Here is a 14,171-nt window from a genome sequence, read left to right as displayed (position 1 = left end):
ATCTCACACGCTAGTAAAGTAACACTTAAAATTCTCTAAGTCAGGCTTCAGCAGTACATGAACCGTGAACTTCCAGATGTTAAAGCTGGATTTAGAAAAGATAGAGGAACCAGAGATCAAATTGCCAGCATCTGCTGAATCATGGAACAAACAAGAGAGTTCCAGAAAAACATCTATTTCTGCTTTATTGACTAAGCCAAAGCCTGTGACTGTGTGGATCACAATAAACTGTGGAAAATTCTGAAAGAGATGGGAATACCAGACCACTTGATCTGCCTCTTGAGAAACCTCTATGCATGTCAGGAAGCAACATTTAGAACTGGACATGGAACAACAGACTGGTTCCAAATAGGAAAAGGAGTATGTCAGGGCTGTATATTGTCACCCTGCTTATTTAACTTATATGCAGAGGACATCATGAGAAACCCTGGGCTGGAAGAAACACAAGCTGGAATCAAGATTTCTGGGAGAAATATCAATAACCTCAGATATGCAGATGACACCACCCTTATGGCAGAAAGTGAAGAGGAACTCAAAAGCCTCTTGATGAAAGTGAAAGTGGAGAGTGAAAAAGTTGGCATAAAGCTCAACATTCAGAAAACAAAGATCATGGCATCTGGTCCCATCACTTGATGGGAAATAAATGGGGAAACAATAGAAACAGTGTCAGACTTTTATTTTTGGGGGCTCCAAAATCACTGCAGATGGTGATTGCAGCCATAAAACTAAAAGACGTTTGCTCCTTGGAAGGAAAGTTATGACCAATCTAGATAGCATATTCGAAAGCAAAGACATTACTTTGCCAACAAAGGTCCATCTAGTCAAGGCTATGGTTTTTCCAATGGTCATATATGGATGTGAGAGTTGGAATGTGAAAAAAGCTGAGCACCAAAGAATTGATGCTTTTGAACTGTGGTGTTGGAGAAGACTCTTGAGAGTCCCTTGGACTGCAAGGAGATCCAACCAATCCATTCTAAAGGAGATCAGTCCTGAGTGTTCATTGGAAGGACTGATGCTGAAGCTGAAACTCCAATACTTTGGCCACCTCATGCGAAGAGTTGACTCATTGGAAAAGACTGTGATGCTGGGAGGGATTGGGGGCAGGAGGATGCCAAGGGATAGCGTGAGGAACTCTGCCCATGGCAAAGGTCATGAGGAAGGAGGCTTGGCATACGCAAAGGCATGATCAAGCCTCAGGAAACCCCCTGTTCCCGAGCATCTACCCCAAAACCAGAGTCTGTTTTATGCTCTCACCTACACCTCTGACTTTACAGGGGGCTCTCCCCCATAACCGTTTTTCTCGGAAAAGGAGTAAACGTGCAGCTCCAAGGCAATAAAAATTCCTGGGCGTGACAAGAGTGTTTCAGCTTATGGACTCCTCTGAAGGCTATCTAGCCCACCTGTATAGGTTCGTCTGGCCACATGTGATTGTTTACAGCCTCCCAATCTGAGAGGCACGAGATGTTTTAGACTTACTAAAGGCAAATTCTTTTGGGGAGTTGGACATTATTAGTATAGTGGGTTGGTTAGGAATTATATTGGTGAAGGGTTTTTCATTTGTTGTGTCAATAATTGCTGCTAATTCCCTGCTCTGGGTGGGACAAGGATGTCTCAGGTCAAACCTCTCTGCTGACAGACTAGCTTGTGTGACAGGATTATCCATACTCCTGCCACATGATGGTTTACTACCTCTTAACCATAAACAGCACAGAGAGTTTTGGAGTATTGAGAGTCTTAATTAGCATAGGGCTTTTCTCATTGTTGAGTCAATGATTGCCGCCAGGCCTCCATATCCTTAGGCACCTGGGAATATATTAATCAATGTATTTGGAATATAGAAAAGGAAATATAGTAGTTTTAAGGTTAGCAATACTAGACTTTTTGAGTTAAGGAATTTTCTCTTTTGTAATAGATCAGTGTACTTTGTTATAAATCACTGTGTCCTTGCTATGTAAAAATGTAACTTTATCACTATCTTAAGACTAAATAGATCTTAAGGGGAACATTGATGAAAGGATTTTCACTTGTTGGGCTGATGTTTGCTGCTAAATCTCCATGTTCCCTGCCCTTGTAATGAATATAACTAGCATATAGGAGAAATAAGTACTAACCTTTAAGCATATAGGAGAAATAAGTATTAACCTTTAAGATTAATCATGTTAACCTTGGGTTAAATAGATTCCTTTCTTGATTGTAACTCACTACACCCTCACCCTATAGGAATGCAAGTTTACTTGGAGGGTGGTGCCTGGTTTAAGAAAAAATACCCTTGGAAAAAATAAGTTTTTGGTTATCAGAAAGAAAGGATCATAAAATGTCAGCAGGTTTCACTCATGGCCAGAAGATGATGTAATATCCCTAAGACCTTTTTTTTATACATTTATGTGAAGCACCTGATTTTGATAAAGGTCAGGACTGCTGACCCCTGCATGACTCTGTATTCATCCCTATATGTAACAAAAGGTATATAAGCAAACCCCAAAATACTGAAATCGGATCAGTTTCCAGAAAGACTGACACCCCTATGTCGCTTCTTTCTTGCTCCCCGTTTCTCTGGCTGAATTCCAAGCTATTCAGCCTCTTTTTCTCCACTAATTTTCCTACTATACTATCCGTTTCTAATCTCTCTATAGATCTGTAATTAAATATGTATTTTTCCAAGGATGCCGACTCCATCCCCACCTTCGAATCATTCTGGATCCACCGGGGCTGGACCCCGGCAGGAGGAGAAGGGGACGACAGAGGATGAGATGGTTGGATGGCATCACCAACTTGATGGACATGAGTTTGGGTGAACTCCAGGTGTTGGTGATGGACAGGGAGTCCTGGTGTGCTGCAATTCATGGAGTCGCAGTTGGACACGACTGAGCGACTGAACTGAACTGAACTGTCGTGTTTAACTCTTTGTAACCCTGTGGATTGTAGCCCAACAGGCTCTTCCATCCATGGGATTTTCCAGGCAGGACTACTGGAGTGGGCTGCCATTTTCTTCTTCAGTGGATCTTCCCAACCCAGGGATTGAACCTGGCTCTCCTGCATTGCAGACAGGGGCTTTACCATCTGAGCCCCCAGGTAAGCCCATAGACTGGGTAGCTAATAAACAACAGAAACTTATTCCTCACCATTCTAGAGGCTGGGTAGTTCAAGATCAGGGTGCCAGGAGATTCAGTGCCTGATGAGAGCTCAGATCCTGGTTCATAGATGATGCCTTCTCACTGTGTTCCCACAAGGCAGAAGCAGAGAGGAGGGATCTGGAGCCTTTTTCATGAGGACACTAATCCCATTATGAGGGTTTCATCCTCATGACCTAATCATTTCCCAGGGGCTCCAACTTCAAATACCATCACATTATAATTAGGATCCAACATATGAATTTTGTGACACAAACTTTCTGTCCATAGTGATTACTGTCTAATAATGAAATTTTCTATATTGGATAGTATAGTCCAGTGCCTGAATGATAATATATATTAAAATGGTTTTAAAAAGTACATACAGAGTGTGGGGCTTTAAATTTTTGGATCTATCAGGCCTTGAAACTGACTCCAGAGACAAATAGTAAACTTTAATAGTGAAGGAAATCAAAGACTCAACCATCTGACTGTGGCATTTCTGAGCCATTTTGAGTGAGAATTGGCAAATATTTTCCTAACTGTCAAGTCTAAGAAACATGCAGATTCTGTGTAAGTGAATACAGCAGTGAACCTGTGTCTCTGTTAAAGGTAAATAAAATAAGCTGATTTTAAATTTCTAAAGGGAACTTAAACCACCTGCTAAGTTGTAGAATTTAATTTGCAGCATGAATACTTGGCAATGTGACACTTCTTTCATAGCTTATTTTCTGTTTTAATGAAAATGTTCACAATGCTTTGGTTCCATCTGTTAGAGAGAGTGAAAACAACTAACTGCTTTTCAAACAACACCAACAAAAAATACAGCTTTCTAGAAAACTATATCTAGTGCCACCAAAATGTACAGTTATTTGCAAATTTTAAACTTCTGCCTCACTTCTAAAAAAATGTTGTCGTAATTCCATTGCATCTTGGACTCAACATATAAATAATTTATGCAAAAATTTTAAATTTAAATTATTCCCCCACACTCCAAATGCAAACAAATGCTTTCAAAGTTATTGTGACCATGAATCTTATTGCAGCAGACTTCCAATTTTCATTATAACAATTTGTAAGCAAATATTTAGTTATTTTTATAAGCCACAAATCTGACTGGGGGAGAAAATGATATGGAATAAATAAAAACTGTGCATACCACAAAGTATGTTTGTTGTTATATTTCCAGATTGGAGGTAACAATAAGCTATAATACAACAGCCTCCCTACTTTATTGATTAAATTTCCATAGCTTTTTTCCTCAGAGTAGATCCAAGTTTTATAACATTTCAACAAGAGTTACTTCTCGGTTGTAACTCCAGCATTTACCATTGTGTTGGCATGTGGTAGGCACAAAGTACACGGTGGCTGAGTCAAAGACATTCAACAGTCGTCAATGTTATATCAAGGAAAGGCAATGAGGGTGAGACATAGAGGGGAAAACAAAATGGAAGGAAAAGAAAAGAAGCACAGGGTCCCCCAGTCTCTGTCCCATGGAATCACCTCAGACTTTGGCTTTGGGTTTTTTTTTCTTTAACTTTAACTTCGAAATGCTCCCTGTTGTGCCAGGTGGAGGACTAAGGCTGAGAATGACCCATTGGTGACAGGGTATGGGGCGTGGGGGCCCTTTAGGTCTGTTATACTTGCAGAAATGTAGAATTATGAAAGTCTCATTTTGTCTTGCATTTGATTCAAGATGTCCTGGTTTTGTTTCAGTTCAGTATGTGTTGAGAATTCGTCTCACTGAATACTAGCTTTAGATATTTGAGTTTAAGCCTAGGCACTATAAAAGTAAAGACTCTGAGACCCATGAAGTTGAATAACCAGCTAATTATCCACTGAACAGGAAATATATTTTATTAATGTAAACTAAGGAACTATTTACTTTAGAACATCCCAAATTCTATATAATTTTAAAGTTCAAATAAAAAGAAAATAAACAATAAATTTACTCTTTTACTGAGTCATTTCCTAATGATAACAAAAGTTATGTCTCATTGCCAAGAGGTAAATACTTGGTAGTGAGGTCTAGGCTTGGGGACTAGGTTCTAATCACTTAATACTTGTAAACAGTTTACAATCTGTTTGATCTCAAATATCCTCCTCTGAAAAATGGGTATAATAATTATCCTATCTGGTTCATAGGATTCGGATAGGATGAAGATAAAAATAAGAGCATGGGTCAAATTGTGAGCATGGGTCAAAGTGTTTTGTCAATTGTATGCTGTTAAAGGTATCTTTGGCAGTGTAGTTGCAGTGGTATTAGTTGCAACACTCTGAACCTTTCCATAGGAATCAACTGCAGGTAAATCTCACTCATTGAAACTGTTGATCAGAAAAATATACTTATACAGAATTGACTAAAAGATACTATGGGAAAAAGATAAAAATGATTCTTGATATAAGAACAGAATGGTTTCCAAAAATAATGCCATGGAATAGTTGATACTTGGTAGTAAGCACTTCATGGTGAATATTTTTTAATGGTAAAAGAAATAATTATTTCTGTGAAATAAACCACAAAGAAATTGATAGCTTACAGTGAATGATGTCAGATCCGTAATGTCAGAAGAAGATTTGGCTTTGGGACCAGGGACCAGGCTTGATCACTCAAGAGCTTTTGTGTAGCAGAGTTTTATTAAAGTGAACAAGGGACAGAGAAAGCTTTTGATGTAGACATCAGAAGGGGGATGGCAAGTGCCCCCCTCGCTGATCTTAGCAGGGAGTTACATAATTTTTCAATTGGATATTACAGTAAATCAAAAGAATGTCTCAAGGTTGTAAGGGTCTTACCAGACCCACTCCCACAATATACACTTTAAGAAGACAGGATTAATCAGAAGGGTCTTAAGTAGGAGAAATATTCCCTCAAGCAGGATACACAGTTGTTATATAATCCTTAGTACAAAGTTTAAGATGAGTTGTTTTATTGTGTAATCATCAGTTCTGGGCTTAAAGAAAAAAAACATTTTATGTGATTAAGATGAAGGAATGTAGAAACAAAGTTTCTCCTTTTCTCCTTCTTGAGAGTCCCAGACCCCTTTCTCCTCCTTGGGGACCCCAGATTTCTTATCAACCTACCTAAGAACTGACTCTCTCAAAATGAACTTAGTTGAGTACAAAGATCTTGAGCTCACTTCCATCCATGAGCACATCAAAATTACAACTATTTATAGAGCAACTCTGTGATCAGATTGGCTAGTTTTCTGTGATTATGGTTTCAGTGTGTCTGCCCTCTGATGCCCTCTTGCAACACCTACCGTTTTACTTGGGTTTCTCTTCCCTTGGATGTGGGGAAGTGCAGCCGCTGCTCCTTTCCTTGGACGAGGGGTATCTCCTCATGGCCACCCCTTCTGACCTTGGATGTGGAGTAGGTCCTCTCGGCCCTCCCCGCCCAACCGCCACCACTCCTTGGATGTGGGGTTGCTTCTCTTGGCTGCCTCCCCTGACCTCCGGCATGAGGTAGGTCCTCTTGGCCACTGCCCCTGACCTCAGGAGTGTGGTAGCTCATCTCGGCCGCCACCCCTGACCTCGGATGTGGGGTAGCTCCTCTTGGCCACTCCCGTGCTGCATCCTGGCACTTTCGGTCACCGCCCCTGACCTTGGGAGAGGGGTGACTGTTCTCGGCCACGCTTCTGTGCAGTCTGTTGCAGCCGGAAGTCCATAATCACAGAAAACTAGCCAATCTGATCACACGTACCACAGCCTTGTCTAACTCAATGAAACTAAGCCATGCCGTGTGGGGCCACCCAAGAAGGGAGGGTCATGGTGGAGAGGTCTGACAGAATGTGGTCCACTGGAAAAGGGAATGGCAAACCACTTCAGTATTCTTGCCTTGAGAACGCTATGAACAGTATGAAAAGGCAAAATGATAGGATACTGAAAGGGGAACTCCCTGGGATGGTAGGTGCCCAACATGTTACTGGAGATCAGTGGAGAAATAACTCCAGAAAGAAAGAAAGGATGGAGCCAAAGCAAAAACAATACCCAGTTGTGGATGTGACTGGTGATAGAAGCAAGGTCTGATGCTGTAAAGAGCAATATTGCATAGGAACCTGGAATGTCAGGTCCATGAATCAAGGCAAATTGGAAGTGGTCAAACAAGAGATGGCAAGAGTGAACGTCAACATTCTAGGAATCAGCAAACTAAAATGGACTGGAATGGGTGAATTTAACTTAGATGACCATTATATCTACTACTGCGGGCAGGAATCCCTTAGAAGAAATGGAGTAGCCACCATTGTCAACAAAAGAGTCTGAAATGCTGTACTTGGATGCAGTCTCAAAAATGACAGAATGATCTCTGTTCATTTCCAAGGCAAATCATTCAATATCACAGTGATCCAAGTCTATGCCCCAACCAGTAATGCTGAAGAAGCTGAAGCTGAATGGTTCTATGAAGACCTCCAAGACATTTTAGAACTAACACTCAAAAAATATGTACTTTTCATTGTAGGGGACGGGAATGCAAAAGTAGAAAGTCAAGAAACACCTGGAGTAACAGGCAAATTTGGCCTTGGAGTACAGAATGAAGCAGGGCAAAGGCTAATAGTTTTGCCAAGAGAATGCACTGGTCATAACAAATACCCTCTTCCAACAACACAAGAGAAGACTCTACACATGGACATCACCAGATGGTCAACACTGAAATCAGATTGATTATATTCTTTGGAGCCAAAGATGGAGAAGCTCTGTACAGTCAGCAAAAACAAGACTGAGGGCTGACGGTGGCTCAGATCATGAAGTCCTTATGCGAAATTCAGGCTTAAATTGAGGAAAGTGGGGAAAACCACTAGACCATTCAGGTATGACCTAAATCAAATCCCTTATGATTGTACAGTGGAAGCGAGAAATAGATTTAAGGGACTAGATCTGATAGACAGAGTGCCTGATTAACTATGGAGAGAGGTTCGTGACATTATACATGAGACAAGGATCAAGACCATCGCCATGGAAAAGAAACGCAAAAAAGAAAAACGGCTGTCTGGGGAGGTCTTACTAATAGCTGTGAAAAGAAGAGAAGTGAAAAGCAAAGGACAAAAGGAAAGATATAAGCATCTGAATGCAGAGTTCCAAAGAATAGCAACGAGAGATAAGAAAGCGTTCCTCAGTGATCAATGCAAAGAAATAGAGGAAAACAACAGAATGGGAAAGACTGGAGATCTCTTCAAGAAAATTAGTGATACCAAGGGAACATTTCATGCAAAGATGGGCTCAATAAAGGACAGAAATGGTGTGGACCTAACAGAAGCAGAAGATATTAAGAGGTGGCAAGAATCCACAGAAGAACTGTACAAAAAAGAAATTCATGACCAAGATAATCATGACGGTGTGATCACTCACTTAGAGCCAGACATCCTGGAATGTGAAGTCAAGTGGGCCTTAGAAAGCATCACTATGAACAAAGCTTGTGAAGGTGATAGGATTCCAGTTGAGCTATTTCAAATCCTGAAAGATGATGCTGTGAAAGTGCTGCACTCAATATGCCAGCAAATTTGGAAAATTCAGCAGTGGCCACAGGAGTGGAAAAGTCAGTTTTCATTCCAATCTCAAAGAAAGGCAATGCAAAAGGATGCTCGAACTACCACACAATTGGACTCATCTCACATGCTAGTAAAGTAATGTTTAAAATTCTCCAAGCCAGGCTTCAGCAGTATGTGAACAGTGAACTTCCAGATGTTCAAGTTGATTTCAGAAAAGGCAGAGGAACCAGAGATCAAATTGCCAACATCTCTTGGATCATGGAAAAAGCAAGAGAGTTCCAGAAAAACATCTATTTCTGCTTTATTGACTATGCCAAAGCCTTTGACTGTTTGGATCACAATAAACTGTGGAAAATTCTGAAAAGGAAGGGAATACCAGACCACCTGACCTGCCTCTTGAGAAACCTCTGTGCAGGTCAGGAAGCAACAGTTAGAACTGGACATGGAGCAACAGATTGGTTCCAAATTAGGAAAAGGAGTATGTCAAGGCTGTATATCGTCACCTTGTTTATTTAACTTATATGCAGAGTACATCATGAGAAACGCTGGGCTGGAAGAAACAAGCTGGAATCAAGATTGCCAGGAGAAATATCAATAACCTCAGGTATGCAGATGACACCACCCTTATGGCAGAAAGTGAAGAAGAACTAAAAAGCCTCTTGATGAAAGTGAAAGAGGAGAGTGAAAAAGTTGGCTTAAAGTTCAACAGTCAGGAAACTAAGATTGTGCCATCTGGTCCCATCACTTGATGGGAAATAGAAGGGAAAACAGTGGAAACAGTGTCAGACTTTATTTTATTTTATTTTATTTTATTTTTTTTGGCTTCAAAATCACTGCAGATGGTGATTGCAGCCGTGAAATTAAAAGACGCTTACCCCTTGGAAGGAAAGTTATGACCAACCTAGATAGCATATTCAAAAGCAGAGATATTACTTTGCCCACAAAGGTCCGTCTAGTCAGGGCTATGGTTTTTCCTGTGGTCATGTATGGATGTGAGAGTTGGACTGTGAAGAAAGCTGAGTGCTGAAGAATTGATGCTTTTGAATTGTGGTGTTTGAGAAGACTTTTGAGAGTCCCTTGGACTGCAAGGAGATCCAATCAGTCCATCCTAAAGGAGATCAGTCCTGGGTGTTCATTGGAAGGATTGATGCTGAAGTTGAAAACTCCAACACTTTGGCCACCTCATGCGAAGAGTTGACTCATTGGAAAAGACTCTGATGTTGAGAGGGATTGGGGGCAGGTGGAGAAGGGGGCGACAGAGGAGGAGAAGAGGGCGACAGAGGATAAGATGGCTGGATGGCATCACCAACTTGATAGACATGAGTCTGAGTGAACTCCTGGAGTTAGTGATGGACAGAGAGGCCAGGCGTGCTGTGATTTATGGGGTCGCAAAGAGTCGGACAGGATTGAGTGACTGTACTGAGCTGAACTGATAGAGCAACTATTGATGAGAAAGATGGAAATCCGTCAGAAAAGATCTTCAACCAAAGATATAAAGAAGAAATCATAATGGGACAGATAGGAAGAGTGGAATCGCAGTATGTGTACCGTGCTTTAAACATTGGTTCAGCTGTGTCTGACCTTTTGTGACCCCATAAACTGCAGACCACCAGGTTCCTCTGTCTGTGGGATTCTCTAGGCAAGAATACTGGAGTGGGTAGCCATTTCTTTTTACAGGGGATCTTCCAGATGCAGGGATCAAAGCTATGTCTCTAATATCTCCTGCATTGCAGGTGGGTTTTTTACCGTGAGCATCACCTGGGAAGCTCGTCGCAGTACAGTCAGCATCTGTACTCCTAAGAGGGCAACCCACAATGAGAGGATAATTACAATTGCAGATGATCTCCCAAAGGAAAAGTGGGTCCAAGTTCCACATGAGATTCTCTGGTCTGGGGGTCCTGAACCAGGAAAATGATCCCCCAAAACATTTAGCTTTGATGGCCAGGAGAGCTTACTTTCAGGAGAGCCATAAGGTTGTTGGAAATAGAGACTTCATTCTTAACAGGCACACACAAATCCTTGAGTGCTCTGGGAGCCAGAGTAGAAGCATTAGTAGTTTGAAAGGGTCAGATACCTGCTAATCTTGGACAGTCTCCCATGGGTGCAGGAAGCAAAGGGAATTAACCTAGGGAACAGTTGTTGGAGGCAGCCATTTTGAGAGCTTGTTCACCACAGAGCTCCTGGTGCTGGCAAGGGCCATTTTGGAATCCTCCCTCTAGCTTAGGAGCACTGGGACCTAGCCCCTCCCACCAGCTTCTTGGCACATGCACTGTAAATGCTTCAGGTCAGGCAAATTGCTGGGTGAAGACAGTGCCAACTACACTAGGCAGGGTGCCCTAAGACTCTCTAAGCTCAAGACCACCACAGGACACCACACTATCCACCACAGGGGCCAGGATCTGACTACACACGCAACAGCATGAATGAATCTGGAACATTATGCTTAATGTGATAATTCATACAGAGAAAGACAAATATCCTATGTTATCACATATATGTGGAATTTGAAAAATAAAACAAAAGGATTAATATCTCAAAACAGAAACTGATTCACAGATATAAGGAACAAAGCAGTGGAAAGGGAGAGGATCAAAATGTGAGAAGAGGATTAAGAGGGTAAAACTATCATGTGTGGAACACAAGCCACAAGGATATATTGTACAGGACAGGGAACACAGCTAATATTTTATAATACCTTTAAATGGGGTATAATCTATAAAAATTGTGAATCACTATGCTGCACACTTAAACCTTATATAATATCTTGTCAACTCTAATAACAGAGAAACCACAAAGGAGCACTATATGTGAGTATTTTTAAGGTAAAAGAAAAAAATGCAGGATAATATGGCAGTGCCTTAAAAAAAGAAAATAGAAAAAAGTAATAAAAAAATAAAAAAGTAATATGTAATAAAAAATAACCAATGGATCACTGACGAAATAAAAGAAGAAATCAATAAATATCTAGAGACAAACGACAATGAAAACACGATGACCTAAAACCTATGGGACACAGGAAAAGCATTTCTAAGAGGGACGTTTATAGCAATACACTCTTACCTCAGGAAATAAGAAAAATCTCAAGTACACAACCTAATCCCACACCTAAAGTAACCAGAGAAAGAACAAACAAAACCAAAATTAGTAAAAGAAAAGAATTCATAAAGAACAGAAGAAATAAATATAGATAAAACACACACAGGCACACACAAAAAACAATACCAAAGATCATTAAAATTAAAAGCTGGTTCTTTGAACATTTAGTTGCTTCCATATCTTCAGTTCAGTTCAGTCACTCAGTCATGTCCAAATCTTTGGGACCCCATGAACTGCAGCACGCCAGGCCTCCCTGTCCATCACCAACTCCTGGAGTCACTCAAACTCACGTCCATCTAGTCGGTGATGCCATCCAACCATCTCATCCTCTGTCATCCCCTTCCTCTCCCGCCTTCAATCCTTCTCAGCATCAGGATCTTTTCAAATGAGTCAGTTCTTCGCATCAAGTGGCCAAAGGATTGGAGTTTCAGCTTCAACGTCAGTCCTTCCAATGAACATTCAGGATTGTTTTCCTTTAGTAGGGACTGGTTAGATCTGCTTGCAGTCCAAGGGACTCTCAAAAGTCTTCTCAAACACCACAGTTCAAAAGCATCAATTCTTTGGTGCTCAGCTTTCTTTATTGTCCAACCCTCACATCCATACATGACCACTGGAAAAACCATAGCCTTGACTAGATGGACCTTTGTGGGCAAAGTAATGTCTGCTTTTCAATATGCCATCTAGGTTGGTCATAGCTTTTTTTCCAAGGAGCAATTGTCTTTTAATTCCATGACTGCAGTCACCATCTGCAGTGATTTTAGAGCCCCCCAAAATAAAGTCTGTCACTGTTTTCACTGTTTCTCCATCTATTTTCCATGAAGTGATGGGACCAGATGCCACGATTTTAGTTTTCTGAATGTTGAACTTTAAGCCAAATTTTTCACTCTCCTCTTTCACTTTCATAAAGAGGCTCTTTAGTTCTTCACTTTCTGCCATAAGGGTGATGTCATCTGCATATCTGAGGTTACTGATATTTCTCCCGACAGTCTTGATTCCAGCTTGTCTTTCATCCAACCCAGCGTTTCTCATGATGTAGTCTGCATATAATCTAAATAAGCAGGGTGACATTATACAGTCTTGACGTACTCCTTTCCCTATTTGGAATCAGTCTGTTCCATGTCTAGTTCTAACTATTGCTTCCTGATCTGAATACAGATTTCTAAAGAAGCAGATCAGATGGTCTGATATTCCCATCTCTAGCACAATTTTCCAGTTTGTGGTGATCCACAAAGTCAAAGGCTTTGGCATAGTCAATAAAGCAGAAATAGATGTTTTTCTGGAACTCTCTTGCTTTTTGGACGATCCAATGGATGTTGAAATTAGATCACTTCCTAAGGCCCGGTTGACTTCACATTCCAGGATGTCTGGCTCTAGGTGAGTGATCACACGATTGTGGTTATCTGGGTTATGAAGATCTTTTTGGTATATTTCTTCTGTATTCTTGCCACCTCTTCTTAATATCTTCTTTTCTGTTACGTCCATATAGTTTTTGTCCTTTATTGTGCCCATCTTTGCATGAAATGTTCCCTTGATATCTCTAATTTTCTTGAAGAGATCTCTATTCTTTCCCATTCTGTTGTTTTCCTGTATTTCTTTGCATTGGTCACTGAGGAAGGCTTTCTTATCTTTCCTTGCTATCCTTTGGATCTCTGCATTCAAATGGGTATATCTTTCCTTTTCTCCTTTCACTTCTCTTCTTTTCGCAGCTATTTGTAAGGCCTCCTCAGACAACCATTTTGCCTTTTTGTATTTCTTTTTCTTGGGAATGGTCTTGATCACAGCCTCCTGTACTATGTCACAAACCTCTGTCCATAGCTCTTCAGTCTATCAGATCTAATCCCATTAATCTATTTGTCACTTCCAATGTATAATCATAAGGGATTTGATTTAAGTCATACGTAAATGCCCTAGTGGTTTTCCCTACTATGTTCAACTTAAGTCTGAATTTGGCAATAAGGAGTTCATGATCTGAGCCACAGTCAACTCCTGGTCTTGTTTTTCCTGACTGTATAGAGCTTCTCTATCTTTGGCTGCAAAGAATATAATCAATCTGATTTTAGTGTCGACCATTTGGTGATAACCATGAGTAGAGTCTTCTCTTGTGTTGTTGGAATAGGGTGTTTGAGATCACCAGTGCATTCTCTTGGCAAAACTCTATTAGCTGTTGCCCTGCTTCATTCTGCACTCCAAGGCCAAATTTGCCTGTTACTCCAGGTGTTTCTTGACTTTCTACTTTTGCATTCCAGTTCCCTATAATGAAAAGGACATATTTTGGGGATGTTAGTTCTAGCAGGTCTTGTAGGTCTTCATAGCAACATTCATTTTCAGCTTCTTCAGCATTACTGGTGGGGGCATAGGCTTGGATCACTGTGATATTGAATGGTTTGCCTGGGAAATGAACAGAGATCATTCTGTCATTTTTGAGATTGCATCCAAGTACTGCATTCCGGACTCTTTTGTTGACAATGATGGCTATTCCATT

This window comes from Capricornis sumatraensis, chromosome 12, assembly GCF_032405125.1.
Source record: "Capricornis sumatraensis isolate serow.1 chromosome 12, serow.2, whole genome shotgun sequence".
NCBI classification, from domain to species: domain Eukaryota; kingdom Metazoa; phylum Chordata; class Mammalia; order Artiodactyla; family Bovidae; genus Capricornis; species Capricornis sumatraensis.
Note: the sequence above shows the minus strand (reverse complement) of the source record.